Raw genomic sequence first — 23264 nt, forward strand, 5'->3', positions numbered from 1 at the left:
GCTGCCTTGTATAATGGAGCAGGAATGCTTTCTGAACAGTGACAGCATGCCAATATTAAGTTATAGACAAGTAGTTTTGTTTTGCAGGCTAATGCAGGATTCTGCTCACATTTAATAGCTACTTAGTCCTAATGCTAACTCACCTCCTGAAGAGTATAATATCTACAAAATATATCTCTTTCCTCACTGAAGAATTCTTAAAATGTTCATTCCCAATTGTGAAAATGTTAAAGCTGTTCAAGAAGTTATCACTGTGGTTACTATATCAAAGCAAAGACTTCCGCTCCCAGGTGATCAGCAATCATGTGATATCACCAGCAGGCTGTATCATCTCTGGTGAGCTTGGAATTTTCTTTCAGTTAATATATCCTTAAAGCTAAATTTCCTAAAAGTTTGTTCAGTTCCTCATAGTAACTTTTATATTGCTCTTTGGTAAATCAGAACCACTTATCTTCCTCCTCAGCATTGTGGCTGGTCAGACTTTGGAGCATTAGCCAAACCATACAAGAAAGAATATATCTGGCCATCTGGTTTCTCTACAGTAGCCTTCTATCAGGCAGATGGAGAAAGTATTCCATCATAGCTGTAGATTAGGATTTTTGAGCCGGTTAGGGTGACCAGATGTCCCGATTTAATAGGGACAGTCCCAATTTTGGAGGCTTTTTCTTATAGGCTCCTATTACCCCCCACCCCCATCCCGATTTTTCACACTTGCCCTCTGTTCACCCTAGAGCCGGATATGTATTACTACCCTAAATATCCATTCCATAATAATATCTGAAAAAGCCAGTCCAAACAGCATCTGATATGATCTACAAACAAGTACATGGAAACAGAAATGTTTATTTTTATCATTATCCTTGCCTTATAATGGCTTATACCTGCTGAGCAGACAAAGGTACTCTGTGTCTCCCACACAGTGGAGACCTCTATATACATTAGATGGATTTTTCATCTCATTTTTTTTTTATTTTTAGAATTAATACTTTAAATGGTATTCTTAACTTTGCTGAGCACTTCCTGTGAGGGTTATGTTTTTTTTCCCCTCTAGCTCTGTACATGGACCTTTTCACTTCCAGTAGTTTATATTGTGATTGTACTGTGGGTTTTCTGTCTGCTATCTTGGCCACACCTAGAGATTGAAATGGGGACCTTCAGGGCTAAAAGCATGAGTCTACAGTTTGAGCTATGAAGCCAGGTGCTCAAACTGAGAGCTATAACAGATGCACATCCTCTGGGGATCAGTTACATAAAGGGATATATATCACACACTGCTAGTGGGATTCTGTCTATATCCCACCGCTGCCACCATGTTATAACCTTATTCCCAGATTCTGGACCTTAGCGTCCAAAATTTGGGGGTTAGCATGAAAACCTCCAAGCTTAGTTACCAGCTTGGACCTGGTACTGCTGCCACCACCCAAAAAATTAGAGTGTTTTGGGGCACTCTGGTCCCACTGAAAAACCTTCCCTGGGGACCACAAGACCCAAATCCCTTGAGTCTCACAACAAAGGGAGATAATCCTGATTCCCTTCCCCCCTCCAGGTGCTCCTGGAGAGATACACAGACACAAGCTCTATGAAACTACGCAGAGTGAGTCCCCCTCTCCGTTCCCAATCCTGGAACAAAAGCACTTTCCTCTTCACCCAGAGGAAATGCAAAATCCGGCTAGCAATCCAACACACAGCTTTCCCCTGATTTCTTCCTCCCACCAATTCCCTGGTGAGTACAGACTTAATTTCCCTGAAGTAAAGAAAAACTCCAACAGGTCTTAAAAGAAAACTTTATATAAAAAAGAAAGAAAAAATACAAATGTTCTCTCTGTATTAAGATGATACAACACAGGGTCAATTGCTTAAAAGAATATTGAATAAACAGCCTTATTCAAAAAGAATACAAATCAAAGCATTTCCAGCACTGATATTCATGCAAATACCAAAGAAAAGAAACCATATAACTTACTATCTGATCTCTTTGTCCTTACTCTTAGAAACAGAAGACTAGAGAGTAGAAAGTACTTCTCCAAAGCTCAGAGAAGCAGGCAGGCAGACAAAAGACTCAGAGACACACTTCCCTCCACCCAAGGTTGAAAAAATCCGGTTTCCTGATTGGTTCTCTGGTCAGGTGTTTCAGGTGAAAGAGACATTATCCCTTAGCTATCTGTTTATGACAGGCTGGAAATACGATGAAGTTTAACAAAAAACAGTGAGAATCAGAGCTAGAATGTAAATATAATTAATTAATGGCTTACATTTGGTACACTGCCACCAGCCAAAAATATAGTGTTTGGCACACTTCCTGCTCCCCCAAAACCTTCCCTGGGGAGCCCAAGACCCAAAACCCTTGGGTCTTGAAACAAGGAGAAATAAACCATCCCCCTTCCTTCCCCGCCCCCCAGACTTTACTCTCCCTGGGTTGCCTTGGGAAGCTACACAGATCCAAACTCCTTGGATCTTAAAACAAAGGGGAATTAACCATTCCCTTCCTTTTCCCCCCACCAATCCCTGGTGAGTTTAGACTCAATCCCTTGGATTTCAAAACAAGGAAAAATCAATCAGGTTCTTAAAAAGAAAGCTTTTAATTAAAGAAATAAAAGGTAAAAATTATTTCTGTAAAATCAGGATGGAAGATGATTACAGGGTACTTAGATTTATATAGCCTAGAGGGACTCCCCGCCCCCAAGCCTGAGATTTAAATTTACAGCAAACAGAGGTAAAAATCCTTCCAGCAAAATACACATTTACAAGTTAAGAAAACAAACATAAGACTAATCCGCCTTGCCTGGCTATACTTACAATTTTGAAACATGAAAGACTGATTCAGAAAGATTGGGAACACCTGGGTGTACGTCTGGTCCCTCTTAGCCCCAAGAGCGAACAATGAACAAAAAAAAAGCAACACAAACAAAGACTTCCCTCCACCAAGATTTGAAAGTATTTTCTTCCCCCATTGGTCCTCTGGGTCAGGTGTCAGCCAGGTTCACTGAGCTTCTTAACCCTTTACAGGTAAAAGAGACATTAACCCTTAACCATCTGTTTATGACACCACTGTTGCATCCCATTCCCTAAAGTTCAAATTCTGCCTTGAATTGTTATCTTGATTTCAATCAGTAGTAGTTTCATTGATTTCAATGGGAGCTTTAGTAAAAATAGGGAGATTTACTGAGGCCTCAAGATTTAGCCCTAAATAGGGATTTTATTTAAAAACACATCTTAGTACAGATGCATCTGAGAGAATCAGCTTGAGCCAAGAATCATGCATACAAGTGTTTTGCAAATTTTCCTAATGAATCTTGGACCCAGTTCCTCTGCTATCTCAGCAAAAAGTTTCCTAATGTAGATTTTCTATTGTGCCAAGTGGTGTGTTGTTGCAGGGCTATGAACTCCTGGAGCAACTAAAGATTAGATTAAGACAACTAAATTCATTTTATCTATGACCAAAAGCACATCTGAACCCAATGAAATACATAATTCCAGCATTTCACTTTGATCCAAAAAAAAGTCCAGAATTATGTAATTATAGTAAAGGTGGCATTATGATTTATTATGGCAAACCTTCACACTTTTCTACAGCTCAAGTAAGGTCAGCTACAAAGCAACTATGTTGCAGAAAACCAAGAGAGACACCTATAGTGTAAGTGCCAAGAATGTCCATTTTTATTTTCAGTTTCCATGTTTTTGTGGCTTTCGGGTAGACCATAACATTTTACTTGTATTTAAAAACTTGAATGTAACATTCTTGAAAGGACCCAAGTTATTATCACTAGAAAATTAACTTTCTTCATTGAACCAGTACAACAGAGAGAATGACAGTCCTTTACAAATGCAGCTGGTGGAATACTTCAAAAATGATTTGTGAACATTTGTTCTGATAAAAAACCATGAATTGGTTTGATTGTATTCACAACTGTTTGAATTCATACTCCATTAACATTTGTATGAATGATTTGTTTTGCTCACAAGAAAATTTGTGTAGTGCAAAGCTCTTGTTTTACTTATGAGAAAGTGTTTGCCCCAGAAGTGTCATGATCATTTTGACATCCCTTCACATTTTATTAAAAATGTCACTCATCCAGTCAGGAAGCAGAAACAATGCATTGTGTCTTAGCTGACCAATCAGACCTTATACATAAATAATAAGTGACAAACAGACAAGGATAGTCAAAGAAAATATTTCGCAAACATTTCATAGGCTTATACACCTTTGCATACAGATTCATTCATAATTAATATATATGTAAAAATCAGCTTATCAGAGATACTTTATGGAAAAAAGAGTTCTGCTCATTAAATAAATGATTCACTGGGAACAGTTTGCCCAGTTCTAGTTGTAGATGTGCCTTAACCTTGACCCAAAGGGAGTGCCCTTGGGAATGAAAGTAATTCTTTGTTCATGCTAATTTATATAATCTTTATATAAAGTGGTTTCTTTACAATTAGAAGAATGGAACAAAGTCAAGGAAAGTCTTTTCATTGACCCCAGTGATCCTTGGATCAGGCTGTAAATATTTCTCTCTCTCAGTACAGTACATGTGTTTTCTATAGGTGTTTTCTCAGATACCATCATGCAGAATGCCTTAAAATGGCTAACTAAATAATGAATACAATTATTACTAGTTGGAAGTTTAAAATTACTGCCCAGAAGTTCTAGAAAAATAATAAGAAATCACCAATATAGTACTACAAAACTCCATGCTGGCATTCTGGTGACCAATCACTCAAGCTCTGCTTGAGTTGTTATTACGTTATTGGTATTCTCAGAAGAACTATAACAATGTGTTACATGAATATTGATCTAATGACCTCTATTTCATATAGTGTGCATTTGAATATGTTTTCACCTTCTTTGCCTGTACACTTATGGCCTGCACTCTTACATTCATTCTCTTTTCCCATTTTAACTGAAGCCTTCTGTACAAACAAACATGCACCAGGTCAGTTAAACCAGTGCAAATCCCTGAGTAGACACTCTTGTTTCAATTTGTATGGAATATTTTAGTTTACCTTAAACCTCTTCCTAATCAACTTAACCTAACCCAAAGTAAACTTAGAGTATCCAGTGTTTAGCACTTTTTTAAACTTAGGCTTTTGTCTACACTAGCACTTTTGTCAGCAAAATTGTTGTCAGTCAGTGATGTGAAAACAACACTCTCCTGCTGGCATAGCTATTGCCACTCATTGGGAGTGGTTTAATTATGCCAGCAGGAAAGCTCTCTCCCATTAGCATAGTGGTTACACGGGAGACCTTACAGCTGTGGCACTGTAAGGTCTGTAGTGTAGATATAGCCTAAACAATTTTAAAATTACAGTGTAAGTTAAATCATGACTACGTCCTGGGCAAGCCCTTATTCCATATCCTCATCTGGGTCTTTCTCTCCCATATATCCATCTTTCTTATATTTTTTGAGGCGATGTAGACTATGTGACACATTTCCTGGACAGTCGAAGAACTGGCGCCTTTTGAGTTATTTCCTGGGTTGATGGAAATGATTATTGGGTTTATGCTAAAAATAGTTGTCATAACACTCTATGCTCCTATTTAAATCAACAGCAAAGAAATTTCTGAAATTTTCAAATACCAAAAAGAAAAAAAAAGAGTGATTTTTGGTGTAATGTGCTAAATTTTGCTCTCATTATGACAGATAAGTGTAACTCAATTGATTTCAGAGACAGTCATACCTGAGTAGCTAAGCAGAATTTGGCCTAATAACTGTGGGATCCCAACAGTATAATCTGTAAGAGGAGGACTTTTTAGAGAGTGCAACTGTATGGACCAACTTTTCTTCCCTAGGATGTTGTCGCACAACTCCAATTAAAGTCAATAGGAGCTACGCACAGGTATTAGAGGGAAGAACTTGGCCTTCCACTAGTTTATTTTAAAGTTGAATCTAAAACATAATAAAAATAGAACTGGAAATTACGCTGACATCAGATGCAAATTAACCATGTTAAATTCAGCCAATTACCAGTTAAACTGTAAAATAAACTAGCTTTTGGCTGAATCTGGCCTTCAGCTGCGGTACAGAGTGATATATAGTACTAAGAGTGCTTTCTACCTGAAACACAGTGCCTACTGCCTGCCCTAAAGGGATGCTTCCATTTTGCTCAACAAGCAGAGCTACTGCTTATTGCTTAGGGAAAACAAGGGAGGAGGGATTCAGGTTGAATCTCAGTAATGTACAGAATGAGCACACAAGTGGGATGGGAGGTACTGAGAATTGGCTGCACGTTCTAGTCTGTTGCCTCAAGTTGGTACCCAGAGATAACATGAAAATATTAGACCTGATCAGGGAAGTTCAGCTCCATAATGGGTTTTTTAAAGGATAATCATTTACACCACCCTGTGTTTTCACCTGATATTTCAGTATCTATCCATCTCAAATATTTAGGTCCAATAATACTAAGGATTTGAAGCTTGTGAGTAGGGCTAGAAAAACTCAATGAAACATAAAGGTTTAGTTCTTTGCTAATGATCTCAGCATTTGCTTGCTCTTTCTATTTCTTTATACGAAAGAGATAAGGGATAAGATTGAGGAATCCATTTTCAGACATGTCTGAAAATTAAAAACTACTGTCTAATCTAAAAGAAAGTTTTAGGTGAAGATGGAATCTGGAAGTCCTGCCTGCTCATATGTGAGTCCTGAATGGCCAGGCGGATTTTACTGGTGCTTGCTGGCATACACTTCTTACATTTTAAATAGAGCCCAAACCCCTCTCAGATTTGATGAATAATTCAAAGAGAATGAAAGAGGAAACCATGACACAGCTTATAGGAGCAAAAGGCTGGAGGCAGATATACAAAAGATTTAGCAAAAGAGGAGATAATGGTATTTTCCTACTTCTAGCTAGTTGCCAAGAGGTGAATGCTGATTGGGATACAGGGAGCCTAACACTATTATCACTTATAAGCAACTCCACTAAAGTCAGTGGCATGTCAATGGTACAAAATCGCTGTAAGTGAGAGGAGAATAAGACCTAATGTATCTAGTAAGGAAGAAAAAAATGAAGACGGTAAGTATCAGAGTAAAAAAAAACCACTATGTTAGAAAGAGAAAAGGTATTGTTTATGTAAGAAAAATAATAACTACTGTGAAAATATCATGGGCTACTGAGTAGTAAAAAGACAACAGTTCAGGAGATAAGAAAAGATAAATCCAGTACAGAATAAGAGAATTATGAATTAGAAATAAGAATCAGCATGGATAATTCGGGAAAGGAGTAGAAAAGTCATCAGGGAAGAATAAACATGGTACATTTGGTAATCGGAGTTTGGTTTGGTTACTGTAAGTTTAAAATAATGAGCAAGAGTTTTCAAGACTAGCACTATACATGTACAGTAGAATCTAAGGGTTACAAATACCTCAGGAATGGAGATTGGTTGTAACTCTAATGTTTGTAACTGAAAAAAACATTAGGGTTGTTCTTTCAAAAGTTTACAACTGAATATTGATTTAATACAGATTTGAAACTTTACTATGCAGAAGGAAAATGCTACTTTCCCTTTTTAAAAGTAGTTTACATTTAACACAATACTGTACTGTATTTGCTTTTTGGGTGGGGTGGGGCTTGACTGATCAGTTCGTAACTCTGGTGTTCATAACTCTATTCTACTTGTTCTATTGGACAAGACCATCAGCTGCATAGGTTTGGAATAGATTAATAGCCAGCCATTTATCATTTGCTAATCAGTCCTAAAGCCTTTGGGTCGTACCTCTACTTACTCTACTAACTACCAACCTGAAGCAAATACTCACCAGCAACCACACACCACAGAACAAATACACTAACCCAGGAACCTATCCTTTCAACAAAGCCTGATGCCAACTCTGTCCACATATCTATTCAAGTGACACAATCATAGGACCTAATCACATCAGCCACGCCATCAGGGGCTCGTTCACCTGCACATCTACCAATGTGATATATGCCATCATGTGCCAGCAATGCCCCTCTGCCATGTACATTGGGCAAACCGGACAGTCTCTACGCAAAAGAATAAATGGACACAGATCTGACATCAGGAATCATAACATTCAAAAACTAGTAGGAGAACACTTCAGCCTCTCTGGCCACTCCGTAACAGATTTAACGGTGGCAATTTTGCAACAGAAAAGCTTCAAAAACAGGCTCCAGTGAGAAACTGCTGAACTTGAATTAATATGCAAACTAGATACTATCAACTTAGGCTTAAATAGAGACTGGGAACAGCTGAGCCATTAAACACATTGAATCTATTTGCCCATGTTAAGTATCCTCACACCTTCTTGTCAAACTGTCTTAAATGGGCTATCTTGATTATCACTACAAAAGTTTTTTTTTCTCCTGCTGGCAATAGCTCATCTTAATTAATTAGCCTCTTAGAGTTGGTAGGGCAACTCCCACCTTTTCATGTTCTCTGTGTGTATATATATATATATCCTCACTATATGTTCCCTTCTATGCATCCAATGAAGTGGGCTGTAGCCCACGAAAGCTTATACTCAAATAAATTTGTTAGTCTCTAAGGTGCCACAAGTACTCCTGTTCTTAACACTGAGTAGTACCATTCTCCCCAGGAATCCCATTGACTTTAATAGGAGAAAGGTGCTATTTAGCATGAATTAAGGTGTCTGGCCCATAGTGATCTTAGAACAGTTGTGGGCAATCTGATGCCCATGAGGGTAATCTGATTGTGGGATGTGAGACATTGTGCTGACATTGACCATCCACAAGTAGGGCCCCTCCCTGCCCCCCACCATTCCTGGCCAATGGGAGCTGCGGGAAGTGGCAGGCAGCAAGTCCCTCCGGCCCGACACTTTCCACAGCTCCTATTGGCTGGGAACAGTATCATAAACCTAGTCCCAGATTTGAACCTTAGCGTCCAAAATATCGGGGTTAGCATGAAAACCTCCAAGCTTAGTTACCAGCTTGGTAAAGCTGCCACCACCCAAAAAATTAGAGTGTTTTGGGGCACTCTGGTCCCCCCAAAAACCTTCCCTGGGGACCCCAAGACCCAAATCCCTTGAGTCTCACAACAAAGGGAAATAAACCTTTTCCCTTCCCCCCTCCAGGTGTTCCTGGAGAGATACACAGAAGCAAACTCCGTGAATCTAAACAGAGGGATTCCACCCTCCCCGTTTCCAGCCTTGGAAAACAGAAGTACCAAGAGCTAATCTCTCTTCCCCCCTCACCCAGAGGGAATACAAAGTCAGGCTAGTAAATCTAACACACACAGATTTCCCCCTGACTTCTTCCTCCCACCAATTCCCTGGTGAGCACAGACTCAATTCCCTAGAGTTCCCCACTAAAGAAAAACTCCAACAGGTCTTAAAAAGAAAGCTTTATGTAAAAAGAAAGAAAAATACATAAAAATGGTCTCTCTGTATCAAAGTGACAAATACAGGGTCAATTGCTTAAAAGAAATATGAATAAACAGCCTTATTCAAAAAGAATACAATTCAGAACACTCCAGCAACTATACCCAGGTAAATACAAAAGAAAACAATAGAAACCTTACTGCCTTACTATATTTGTACTTACAACTTGGAAACAGAGGATTAGAAAGCAGGAAACAGAAATCCTCTCATAGCCGAGAGAGAGACAGACAGGAGACCCAAAAAACAAAGGACTCACACACACCCTTCCCTCCACCCAGACCTGAAAAAGTCTGGTTTCCTGATTTGTCCTCTGGTCAGGTGTTTCAGATTACTTCTTTCCAGGTGAAAGAGACGTTAACCCTTAGCTATCTGTTTATGACAAACAGCAAATCACAGCCACTGGGAGCTGTGGGGGGAGGGGGGAGGGGCTGTGCTGTGGGCCATGAATGTCAGCAAAATGTCTTGCAGCCCACAATCAGATTACCCTCATGGGTTGCATGTGGCCTGTGGACCGTAGGTTGCCTACCACTGTCTTAGAAGTTATGTTCAGTGAAAAAAGAACTATGATACTCTCTGTGAAAGAAGGATGTTTTTCAAAAGCCTTTCAAAATTTTCTACTGACTGAACTAACTTCATACTGTTCAAGTCTTAGAACAGGTGATGTCAATTAATTCCAGATGAAGTGCTGTTATTCCTGGGTTTACGAACTTGAAAGTGCAGCCTAATTAAAATATAAGATGATGAATGAGCACATATAAAATATTTAGTAATAATGAGTCTTGTTAAAGTGACCGATATCTACCTAATAGAAATAATAAATGTGATTAAGTTAAAGATAAATTTTAGGTGCTGACCTGACCTAGCCATATAGAAAAGAAGGCCTGGGTTTGAGAGGTGTCTGTGTTTCTACCTATCCTTTGTAATTATACCAGCAGAGAGAAGCCTTTCCTCATCCCTTAATAGTCCATCACCAGGGTCATTTAATTTCTAACTGACATATACGGAGTCTCTCTCATTTTGGAAATGACTGGGTAGATCTACAAATATAGCATCAGTTTAAGACTGTGAGATAATATAACGCTGGATCAAGTTATTATTTCTATTAAAAAGTGTCGTAAGTGTGAGTGGCACTTGGGAGGTGAATACAGTGGCATGGTGATGTCATAGATTGAGATAATGAAGGAGCAGCTGGAAAGATGGAAAGAAAACAAGAAGTACCCAGAGTCATAAAAGCCAAAGAAAGAGTGTACAATCCTGCACTAGTACAAATGACGAGCTGTGTGGGCTGAGAAGCATTTTGTAAGGATCACATGCTGTTATACACGGAGGAAGGCACAGAATGGTCTAGAGAGAAGATGTCTTCTCCTCACCAAGCCTCTGTAGAATTGATCAGTGTACAGTTTGCTCACAGTGTGCTGTGAGCTAATTGGTCCATATATTTACACATCATATGAAATTAATGCACAGAAACCTTTTCAATTAGACACACAGCTAGGTCATGATTTTGGGGTGGTGGCCTGGAGGATGAACCTCTTGGGCAATGCTGAGAACTCACTGGGCAATGACAGTTCTTCCTTGTTATGAGATTAGACCTTTGTCCATTCCAGTGATTCTAACAAGTACCAGTTTTAGCTGGTAAGAGGCCTTTTCCTACCTTTACCCCACAAGTTACTGCAAAAGGGAGACATTTGACAATACTGGGGAAACAGTAAATCTGGCTATACATGAAGTATTGTCGGGTGCACAAAGTAAACAAACTGAAACAATAGAGAAAATAAGTATTTTGCTAACATCTTTCAGGGATAGTAATCTTAAGAGTTCTTTGTGACTATAATTGGTGTATATTTTTGAGACAGATATGTCATTTTCAAGTTGACAGTGTTCCTTTAACTGAAATAAAATGGATCCATGATGATCTGTCCAGTACCTAACAGAATTTTTAAATCACTAAACATCTAATTTACCAAATGGAATAGAATGAATCCAGGCTATGGCTGTCAGATGCATTTCAAACAATTGCTCACAAAGCTGTTTACCTGAGTGAGCAGAACAGATTATAAAGAGATTTTCATTGTGGGGAAAAATCAGGCACATTCAAAGGGAGAAAAAAGTCCCATTGACCTTTTTATTTGAAGAGGAATGAACTGATCTCCTAGCTAAATTTTATACTTTCACAATGCTTTGAAACAGATATTTTGAAGCAGACATTCTTGGGTTATAAATCTTATTTTCTTCCATCTGTTACTGATGTAAATTAAATGATTAAAAATCTATTTTTTCATTATTAATCAGGATATTGCATTTTTTATAATTCCCTCATCCTGGAAAATGAAAACAGATAAATCAAGCTCACTCTAGAAATGTACTGTAATCAGAACAGTTGTATGATCATTATTTTTATATGCTAGTACCTAGTGGCCTCAATCAGGGAACATGACCCTGTTAAGCTAAGCACTGTATACACATATTACAAAATAACAGTGCAAGCATTAAAGAGCTTTCAACCTTCTAGCTGTCATGCACTGCCACAATATTGCAGTTTTTCCTGCAGTATTTGTGAGACTAACAGAAAACAATGCTTCATTTCATTGGACTTCGTCTGCTGCAGCCCACTAACAGGTAAGACTGTCATCACTGATATTGCTTGTGCAAAACAAAAAAGCTGTGTTAATTTCATGCTTCATTAGGCACAGTGTTTGCCAAATGAGAGAAGGCCAAACTGTTTGGGAAATTTTATTTTCAGGATTCTAAGATAGTATTAAAAGCCATGAAGAGTAGGTATTAATAAATAAAAAACAGACAAAGTACTGCCTGAACTGTTTCTCTTGAAATTACTTTGAATCCTTTAGCATTAATTACACATTATTTTGTATCAAATCTTGAGCAATTGCAGACAATTATAAAATTGTAATATCAACAGAGGAGGTTGATGACAGGCTGCTGAGACTAGAGTTCGAATGATTTGGAGATATTCAGAATGATAGGAGAGAACTGAGAAATAATCTTTCTTTCTCTCTTCCTCTCTCTCTCTTTTCCCTTATGTTGCTTTAGACTTTTTTAAAATTTAAAGGGATATAAATTCATATAGTTATATAAAATATTTTATATTATTTGGTCAATGTAATTAGAATAAAGATAAAGTATAGTTAAGAAAATGGAACATTGATTTTAAAATCAGTTTAGGTCTACGAGTATCCTGTTTACTTGAATGATTAGTGTGAATAGGAAGGTTTATTCCCCCTTGGTGAGCTACGGTGCATTTTTCTCTGCATATTAGAGTGGTTATTTTTGCTAAAAGGGAAATGCATGACATGGTGACCTTTTAAACATGAAGATACACTTTAAAGCTTTGGGGGTTAAATGCATTGTCAGATCCACTGTAGATCTCAACTTTGATATTTTGTTCTTCCTGCAAATGGGGAACTGACACTGACATCAATGGTTGCTCTGTCCATGAATGGAGAACCAAATATGAGAAGTGAGTTCTGCTCTGTGGATCTGAAAGGAAAATATTACATTTCAAGCCCAATCCAACTCCCATTAAAGTTATGAATTCCTAGTCATAGATTTTAATGTCAGACTAGTCTGATCTCTGACTCCCTGAATAACACAGAACATAGAATTTCATCCAGTGGTTCTTCCATCTAACATGAATGGAAGCTCAGTAATTTGACAATGGGAATACTGACAGTAACAGGAGTTGGATCAAGCCCATACATCCAGAATACTGGTTTGACCAGTATGATGTATACACAAGATTCACATGAGATTTTGTCGATCAATGCAATGGCATTAGGCTCTGATCCCTCAGTTAGATCCACACTGATCAACTACAGGATTAAGGCCTTTGTGTGTAACTTAAGATGTGTGACTTAGATCATAAACAAGGAAATAAACAGCTGTCAGGCATTTGAACTGTACATAGTGTATCCTAATATTAAAAGTATTTTCCATAGGATTATTATCAGAAATGCCAGTAGAAGAAGATAGTGTGAAATATTAAAGCTAGAAATGACTTTGCCATTGAGAAAACAGGTGGTGATAGGATAAAATGACAGGAAACAAATAAATAAATATGTTTTTTTAAATAAAAAGAATGGCCTGGATTGCAAACATTACCTAAAAAAAATAAAGACCTATGAACCTAACTCTATTAAAACACAAATAGTTTTTTCATGCTAAAATGCGGAGTCTGCTTCTAAATGCTAACCTTATACAGCCTAACTAGTGCAAGGTAGTTTGATGGGTACTGGATCAGGATTGCATCTGCCACCTAGATGTTACTGTTTATATGAACAATCAGTAATAGTCTTTGGAACCTCAGAGCTGTTACACAGAGCAAATGTCAATTCATTTAATCTTTGTCAGCATAGCCATCTCTCACCTCACCTCACCTCATCCTTTGTAAAGACAGTTGAAAAAGACATGTATGAGACATTTTCAAAATTCACTCAAAGAAACATGGGTCTCAGTATTTTCTGTTCTGAGAAGAGAACTTCAGGCATTAACCATGGTCTGTAATGAACTGCTGGAGTTTTTCCTAAAAAGCAGATAGAGGAAATAAACAACAACAAATTTTGTTAAAACAAGTAACAGTCCCTTTCTTTCCAGTGACTTGGAATTCTGTTAGCACTTTAAAGTAAATATATATTTGTTGTTAATAATCACATTTTAATATTAATCTTGATAATTATTTCACAATTCACTGTAAAGCTGATGTGGCTCTTGTGACATTCTCCATGGTGCAGCCTGAACTGCTGGACTGCTGTGTCCCTTTAGCTCTCCAGCCTGGGATGCCTTTTGCACTGTTTTTCTAGTGAACAACAAACCTGGCCAGATGCTACTCACTCACAGCTACTAGCTTGAAAAGTCACTCCCAGCTGAGTACATGAATGCTATGCCTAGCCATCCATGAATAAATACAAGGCAACACTCCCATATCCTGTAATCCCACCTTGTCCCCCCAAAAATGTGGTTTGTACCTTTCAGTAGCCCACCGGACCATACAAGCTCATAATTTAAATGAGTTCATCATGCCAGCAAAGGGTAATGAATATGCACTAGCCCTGTTGACCTGAGTAGAGATTTCCCAAACACTTCAATTAAACATACTGGTTTACATAAAACAATAGAATCAGTTTATTAACTAGAGAAAGATAGATTTTAAATTATTATATTATAAATGATGTCAGAGTTGATTACAAAAGAAATAAAAAGATAAACATGAAAGCTAATTCGTAAACTTTACCTAGGCTAATCAGCAAAAAAGTTTCTCTCATCCAGAACCCTTCCACAGTCTGTACTGGCTGGAAAACCTGCAGACCAAGACCACTCCCCCGAGTTCAATGGTTCACCTTTGTCTTTCAAGCAATTTTGCTGCTGTGAGTAGAGATGAGAGAGGAGAGGTGATGAGGCGGTCCCTGTCTCTCCGTGTTATACTCTGACCCTTTGTACTGGAAAAGTCTTTGCTGGGTGATGGGGTCAGGCAGCCACATGATGTATGTGAGCTGCCAATTGTCCTTCAGGTGAATTGTAAATATCTTGTTTACATCTCCCCTGCTGGTGAATTTCTGATTAAGCAGATAATGGCCAGTGTACTTTTGTCTTTGAGAAAATGACCTGAGGGAGTTATCCAGAACTCTAGGGTATTTCAGAAGCAATCATATAGTAAAATCTCATAGCTCCATAAACAATGCTGATACATGCATTTTAACAGTACAATAATGTTCAGTAGATTATGAGTTTTAAAATAATACCTCACAAGGCATACTTTGTACAAATTATATCATAACCATATAAAATGATGACATGGTATATAGAGTTTCAGAGCTGTACATTGGGCACCATTAAAAATAAAATCAACATTCACCAATAGGTACCAAATCATCGTGTCTGAGACACTGTAGTTTGGGCCTGATACTATGAGCTGGAGAAAGCTCGCCACTTCCATTGAAATTTGACAGAGGTATTGTGATTGCTGTGTAAAGAAGATCCAAACAGACATGCTCTCAACTCAAATAAAACCTTTATATTCAGTGTTTAAATAAGGTCTAAAAAGCTTTGGATTTTTAAATTCTTAGCTTGCAGTTCTTTACAGTAAAAGGAATTTGTTAACTACATTGGTGTATTGTACATGTGTTATTCTTTTAAGGTTCTTTATGACTGTTAGATGAGAAGCAGTTTTTACAGCTAATAAAGGTTGCACATTACTGCTTCTCCAATACTGCTAAAAGATTTCTGTGTACTAAGGAATAGGATGCAGTAGACACCATTCTGTTTTATTGCAAAGCAGTGTAACAGCTGAAGACATGGATCAGTAAAAGTAAGCAAATTCAGGTTGCTTATGAAAAGAAGCCTAGACAACTATGTTCAGACACATAACTACATCCCCACCCCCAATGTCTGGTTTCAGTTTAAAAAAATAATAACATTTCATTAAGAAGCCATAGCAACCCTTCACTAATTTGTGAATAATACATTGTGAGCTACATTCTGTTACAGGCTCACAGGGCTACCACTCTGATTCTGTACTTACCAACTTTTGAGCACTTCAGAGCTTGTTTCATCTCATTAGTGGATGTTTATGGGACCTAAGGGTTTAAGCATTCTGTGACTCATTAGTTAGTGTGTGTGGCTGCAGGTTATTCTAAACCATTTTCGTAGCCTTTAAATGTTCACACAACCTTCAGCAGAGGTGCAATCAGAGATGTTTTCTCACATTAAATAGCCAGTTAGAAAGGGACATGTAAAGGTATATTTAAAAATAAAACTACTTATTATAACAACATGCATTTCAAAGTCACATTGTGTTCAACTGCAAAGAGTGTTATCACAAAAGAAATATTATTTCAAAGGGCAACATATTTAAATTGCTAGTTTAGGAAAGTTTGGCTACACGACGGCAGTTACAGGAAACAGCAAATCAGAACAATGTGTTTAATTGGACGCTTGCTTGGCATTCACATCAGAGAGAATAAAAATTGTTATTTCCCAACTCATTTACTAATACAAGTATTTTTCCCAACCATCACAGCTAATATAGGTTTGTGTGTGAACTAATTTATGTGAAAATAAACACTGTGTTTTTCATAGTTTAAACCATTTAGTAAGTTGTCAGCAGCATCTGTTGGAGATTGGCAAATAGAATATTTAAGGAATAGGAAGCAGTTTGTATAAGCTAAGTCACTGTGCATAATCTGAATAAATCCTCTAGGTGCATAATTTAGTAGGAATAATCTACCTATCTACTTTTTAATATTTGCATCTTGACAATTGTACTATTTCTTTTACTCTGTGACACAGTGTTTTCATTGAAATATACTAGCAAATAGAAAACCAGAAAATACAAGTGTGAATTAACAGTGTGATGTAAATGACCCTGCAGGAAATGGCATCTTTGTTTACAAGTTTGTTTACAATATGCTCTTAGTCAAAGCACAAAAAAACTGGTTTATTAATAAACAGTTGATAGTCATGTTAATTAGGAAATCACAGAAAAATGTGTTGCTTGTGTGATAACTGCCTTATTAACACTGCATAGACTACAGCTATTTTACTAGGAATAATATAGAAATCTGGTTCACATAAGTCTCTTTTGCAAAGATATTGGGGAATTGCTTATTTGTAGGTGGAGTTCTGGTACTGTAATTGAGAGCAGATAACTGGGAAATTTGGGGGTGGAAACACATGGCCCTAAAAACGTTGCTAAAATGGAAATGCGTTGAAGATCACTATCAAGGCTTATCTGAATAAACATCATTTTTGAATTTTACAGTTAATACATGGCAACCTCTGTTTACAGAATAATGACTATTTGAACATTTCTAGCCTCCCCCATAACATATGCCTACACAAACATTATATGATTTTGCTACCAATCTTTTATGCATGAGTCAGGCTGCAAATGGTGAATCTGATGGAAAAGAAAAAATTGAGGGCTTACATGGATTAGGTGCTGGATTTATATGTTAATAAGAAATAGTCCCACACTTTCTCCTCCATTTTAATAAGGGAATGTTTTTAGTCTATTATTTTGCCATGGCAGCAGATCTGATTGAATGTCTTTCTTGAAATGGTACCAAACCCTAACTTTCTGTTCTTTGTTATTAGTGAAATTCACACACTCCTACACAAAGGCCACATAGCTGGGCACTATGTGGGAAACCCGGTGGAGGTGGAATTCTCTCCCCTCAAACCTGTAATGTAAACTCTGCAGCTGCTAATCCAGACTATAGACTAGAACAGAGTTTGCTGTCCTCTTCATCTTCTATATGAGGAAAGGTTGAGATACTGGATTTGCATAATCAACTTTGATTTGTTTTCTGTGAATGCCTTTTTTGCTTTTGTTTTAGCTATTGATTGCTTCTTTGGTGACCCTAGGGACAAAATTGACTTAAAAAAGAATTAATGGATTGAAAAAACATGAAAGAATACAATGTTATAGTTAATCCCAATAAGGTTTAAAGAACAGACATAAATGCTTCCTTTTCACGTCAACCAGTGCTGAGAAACAGTATTTGCCAAACAGCTAAATAGTAAATTGCAACATTCCATCCCCTGAGATCCTCATGTAACACAAATTGTCAGAGGGCACAGGAACTTGGCCACAAAACCCACTCAGCTGAGGCAGATAGCCTGTCAGAGAAGCTGCAGAGGTACGTGCTCCAACTCCAATCCAAGGGCAGGGAATTGTGAAGGCCTGAATATCTGTTGTACCTGTGAATTTCCTCTCATTTATACCAATATAAATTAGGAGTGACTCAGGGGAGTTACACCCACGTGAAACCAGTGCACTCAGGCCCCATGTTCTTGAATCCATTGGTGTCTAGTCACAGACAGTGGCAGATCACCTGCTGTATGCTCAGAGCAGCTGGAGCAATTGAAAACACACAAAAAAACCATAGTGTGTATGAATAAGCTTCTCTGAACTAGCTATTGCCTTTATTAGCACTGACTGGCACTCAGGAAGATGTTAAAACATTTACTGCTTTGCCAAGGGATCATGATGTATTCTGGGCAAATTTCTTGTTTCCTTTCCTCTGCCATGTGTCATATTCTGCCCATTAATTGGAGGGTCATGGCTGTATTTGTGCAGTAGTATGGCAGGCTCCCTTCTCAAACTTGGAAGAAGGCAGTTTTCCACATGCCAGCTCCATGTTACCCTGGTCAGTTCACGGGCACCATGCCTGCCTTGATTAAAGAAGGCAGGAACAGACATGGCTCTCTCCATTCTCCAGGTTTACTGCTAATTGTTAGCAGACTCTAATGCAGGCTACCAAAAGCTATTTTCTACAGACACAGTCCTGTAGCAAGAATATTCTACCTTTTTTCTGCAAGCAATTTCCTTCCTTGCAGGGGGAATTCCACTAAATAACACTGAGTTCTCGTTTAAAACAACAAGACATATCCATTCTTGCAGGAGAGGTACAATTTTAAGGTACCATCCCTGTAACATTTTAAAATCTGACTTGCTAAGTGGCTATTTATCATTGAGGACCAGCCAGGTGATAAGTTTGACATTTTAATGTTCATCTGTCCTTTTAGTTCTTGGAGAGCAGGATATCGATATAATTTCTTACAGCTGAAAAAGTCTATTATTCCCTCATAAACAAAAAAAGAACCCCTGCATATGGCCAAATTTCACCCAGACATTCCAATATACCAAAAAAACCAACCAACCAAACAAAAAAAAAACACTTTGTATCTGAAACCAAACTTGAAAATTTCAGCCTAAAGGGAGAATTTATATTAAAAATGAAAAGAGGGCTTTATAAAGGGAGTCTAAGTTCTTAATGTAATCCTAAAGTATTTGCTACTGCAGAGCACATAGTTAAATTCTTTCTCTCTTCTTCTGAAGCATTTGGTCCTTGCCATTGTCACAGACAGGATACTGAACTAGATGGACCTCCAGTCTGACCAAGTTCTTTTTGGGGAGAAGACACAAGTTTTTGAGCCACAGAGTTAAGCACATGCCAGAAGGCTTTGCTTCACTTAAACAAAGAGCTATGAGAGCAGAGAAAGGTAATTCCATTCATGGAGGATTTTGATATTTTTAATTTGATTTCATTCCAATTTGGAACAAACACCCACCATTTTGATAGTCTTCCCAAAAGGAAGGAGAGCCCAGACTCTGAGAAGGCTGCTTGGCAGGCTGCTGAAGAACTGTAGACTCTGGAAGTTCTAGGGTGACTAGTGTGGAAGAAGGGAAAGAATTGACAAGGATTTGTAGGGGATCTTAATGCATGTCAGTTTGTTAACAAGAGTTAGACCAGCTGTAACCCTAATGACGTGAGACTTGTAGAAGCGAGGATTGTGTGAGGCGAGCAGAAAAGAACTGTGTTAGAAGTTATTACGACCTTGCACTGATAATTAAATACGTAGGCTGGCGCCCAGAAGCTGAGAAAAATTAGATAGTAGGATGGCCTATGCATAAACAAAATGCATCTGTTGCTCATCATTGTCTGTAATATTGCTTGCTATTGTCTGTAACGAAGGTATAAATGCTTGCTGTAATTGTTTACCTGTGGAGAGACCTGTCTGGGACTGGGACAACCCAGTGTCCTAGGGCACTCCCTCCCTCAATTAATATTGCTTGAGAAATAATAAAGTATTTGATTTTGCTGCACCCAAACTAAAAGAGAAAACTGAGTTTTTCTCCGACACTAGCCTTGGCCCTGATGCAGTCTGACTGGTCAGGCAGGTCAGAAAACCAACCTTGGGTCTGTGAGAACTAGAAATCAAATTGTCTCCACAAAACATTTTTATTTTCATGAATCAGCCATTTCTGCCAAAAAATGTTTCGTTGGAATTTTTCTGACCAGCTGTATACAAGGATGTTGTTAAGTGCTTTGGTGAATTAGAGACTATATGAAAAATAAGGAAATGACCCTGTCCCTGATTCACCAGCCCATTATACTATGTAACTTCATTGAAATCTCTGGAGCTAAAGTGATGTAAAACTGGTGTAACACAATAGGGAATCAGGTCCCTAGTCTTTTAGATAGAAATGTAGTCTTTGCTTGTTCCAGTTGTTTTATGGAATGAGTTTCAAGTTTGTAGCACATACTAGTGCTTAACAAGGAAAACCTATATATATACAGGATATCTTTCATTTCCTCTTGTTATCAGTAGCTATGGGGGTTCACAACATTCTTGTGAGTTAAATTATATTCATACACATTTTCTATATTTATAGAAATTTAGGAAAAGGAATAGCAATAAACAGATTATATTCAGGGATGTCTGGATACTAACTAGTTGCTAAAATTCAGACAGAGATCCATATGGTAAAAATAGAAAAATATACAGAAGTATATGTATACTACTTAAATATATCAAATATAAATCCACACCACGTTTGCCTTCTGCTTCAGGTTATAAAAAATGTGTCTGGAGAGCTTTGAGGATGATTAAACTTTTATATTTACACTTACAAACCCAATAATTGGTCTGTACAACTGTGTCATTTGTCATATTCTATTCAGTGAACCAAAGTATACTCACTGGTTCCTGGTGCTGTTTGTGAGGACAGCTGGCATGTTGATTATTTATTCATGTAAAAACTAATAAGTGAAATTTACAAACCAATAAAATTATCCAACAGACAGCATAAATTTAGCATTCTTTGCAACTTTTTGATCTAAATAAATGATGTAGAGAACTTACTCTTGAACTAAACCCATAGCCTAATTTAGGGTGATAAGTCTGTCTCTTGAAGTAGCCTTTCAGCCAGATCTATAGTCTCTTTCTCATGGAAACCTTCATTGACATTAATCTTCTATCTCTCAGGCTAAAAAAAAATAGCTAATGCATAAGTATAGTGACCCTGATTTACTAACATTACTGACACATTTACCGTTTCACATTCTGTTACACATTGAACAAGATCAGCTTGTCATATGCTGTTTGTATAAGAAATAATTATACAATCAACATGAATTATCTTCTGCTTTAGGGGTTATAAAGCAGATATTAACCAATTAAAATAACTGTACCTTGTGCGCTTGTAAAAAAAAAATCTTCCAGTTCATGTGCAGATGTGCAGAATAATTGGTCTTTTAGTCTGATTTTTTCCCCTTAGATATTTAATCCCTCTTCTTCTACCGTTTAAGGGAAATACACCTCTACCCCGATATAATGCGACCCAATATAACACAAATTCGGCTATAACGCAGTAAATCAGTGCTTTGGGATGGGGCGGGGCTGTGCACTCCGTTGGATCAAAGCAAGTTCAATATAATGCGGTTTCACCTATAACACGCTAAGATTTTTTTGGCTCCTGAGGACAGTGTTATATTGGGGTAGAGGAGTAGTGCAAGTCAAGCTGAGAACTGTACATTTTACATGGTATTTGCTTCCACAAATGGGTAGTGAACATGAACATTTGGTTCTCAGGAAAGGATCTACTTAATCTGGCGCTACTGCAGCAGATACAGCACTTCTAAAAAGTTACCGTCTCCACAGTCCTTGCAGTTAGTTCTTGTGTACACATCTGGGAGTAGTGATAAGGGCATACACAGTAGTGGCTCTTTATGTACCAATATGAGGATGACAACTCCTAATCCTCCCTCTTCCCTCATGCAAATATTTCAGTATAACTGCACAGACCAAAGCCTAGAGTTTTTCTGTGTCTCTGTTGATTATGGTATGAAGCTTCAGTGATTGGGCTGCCTTTGGGATGGACACTTATAACCCCTTGATGTAATTAACAGCTTTCTCTATCTGACCTTGACCCTGCTCCCTTCGAAGTCAATGGCAAATTTCCTGTTGGCTTAATTGGTGCAGGATTAGACATTAGGAGAAACAGAAGGCCTGATTGCCATTTACAGTAAGGCACCTTGCAGCACTCTGGCAGTGTAAAAGAACATTAAAGGTACATTACAACTGCATGCACTTTAATTCCTCTCTGCATTGTCAGAGCACTGCATAGTGGTAAATTATGGAAAAATTCAAATACTCAGGCTACAAGATCAGCATAAGACTCCTTGCTTAGTCTTCAGTGCCTCTGACCAAACCATGGGAAAACCTGGATGAAGATAACCATTGCAGCTGTCATGTGCAGCTGGAAAAGATGTTGAGAGCCAGGACACTGGATGAGTGCCAGAAAATGTATTCTGCTAGGGAGCTCTCTGTCCCCCAGCACAGATAGAGCTGGTAGAGCTGCTACTAAATAGTTCAAACAGTCATACTGCTCTGCAGAATGGACCTATGGTGGCCCCAGTTGTACTGTAGCACTGACGCAGCTCCCTTTTGGCTCAGCAGCCTGGCCTTCCCAAATTCAATATCCATCCATTTTAGATACTTACATGGCCCATGTTACTGTAGTAACTGAGTACCTCATAATTTTCAATGTATTTATCCTCACTACACTCTGAAAGATGGGGAAGAGGTATTATCTTCATTCTACAGATGGAGAACTGAGGCACAGAGAGACTAAGGGACAAATTTTAAAGGTATATCGGTGCCTATAGATGCAGATAGGCAACTAGTGGGTAGGTATTTAACTCCGCGTGATTTCACGTGGAGTTAGACACCTTGACAGAAATGAAAATCCTACAGGGCAGCATCTTTAAGTGCCTAAATACCCTTTAGGCCCTAAGTGACTTCCTTGAGGTCCCACAGGAAGTCTATGACAGAACAGGAATTGAACCTTGGTCTTTTGTAACTACTCAGATACCTTTCCTCTCTGGTGGTGACATGGTGAGAGATAATTGCTGCCTGAGAAATGTGCCAAACTATTAGTTACTACAAGTTATAGATGAGTATTCATTGTCACCTGTGTAAATGGCAGCATGTGGTGATGCTTTGTTTTCAACCCTTCACAGTGATTTTATCACTAGCAGTGAGATTTTTTTTCAGATCACTTTAATTGTTTATTTAATAGGAGTAGCAGAGGGCAATATGATAGTA

The sequence above is a fragment of the Gopherus evgoodei genome, chromosome 11 (genome assembly GCF_007399415.2).
Source record: "Gopherus evgoodei ecotype Sinaloan lineage chromosome 11, rGopEvg1_v1.p, whole genome shotgun sequence".
NCBI classification, from domain to species: domain Eukaryota; kingdom Metazoa; phylum Chordata; order Testudines; family Testudinidae; genus Gopherus; species Gopherus evgoodei.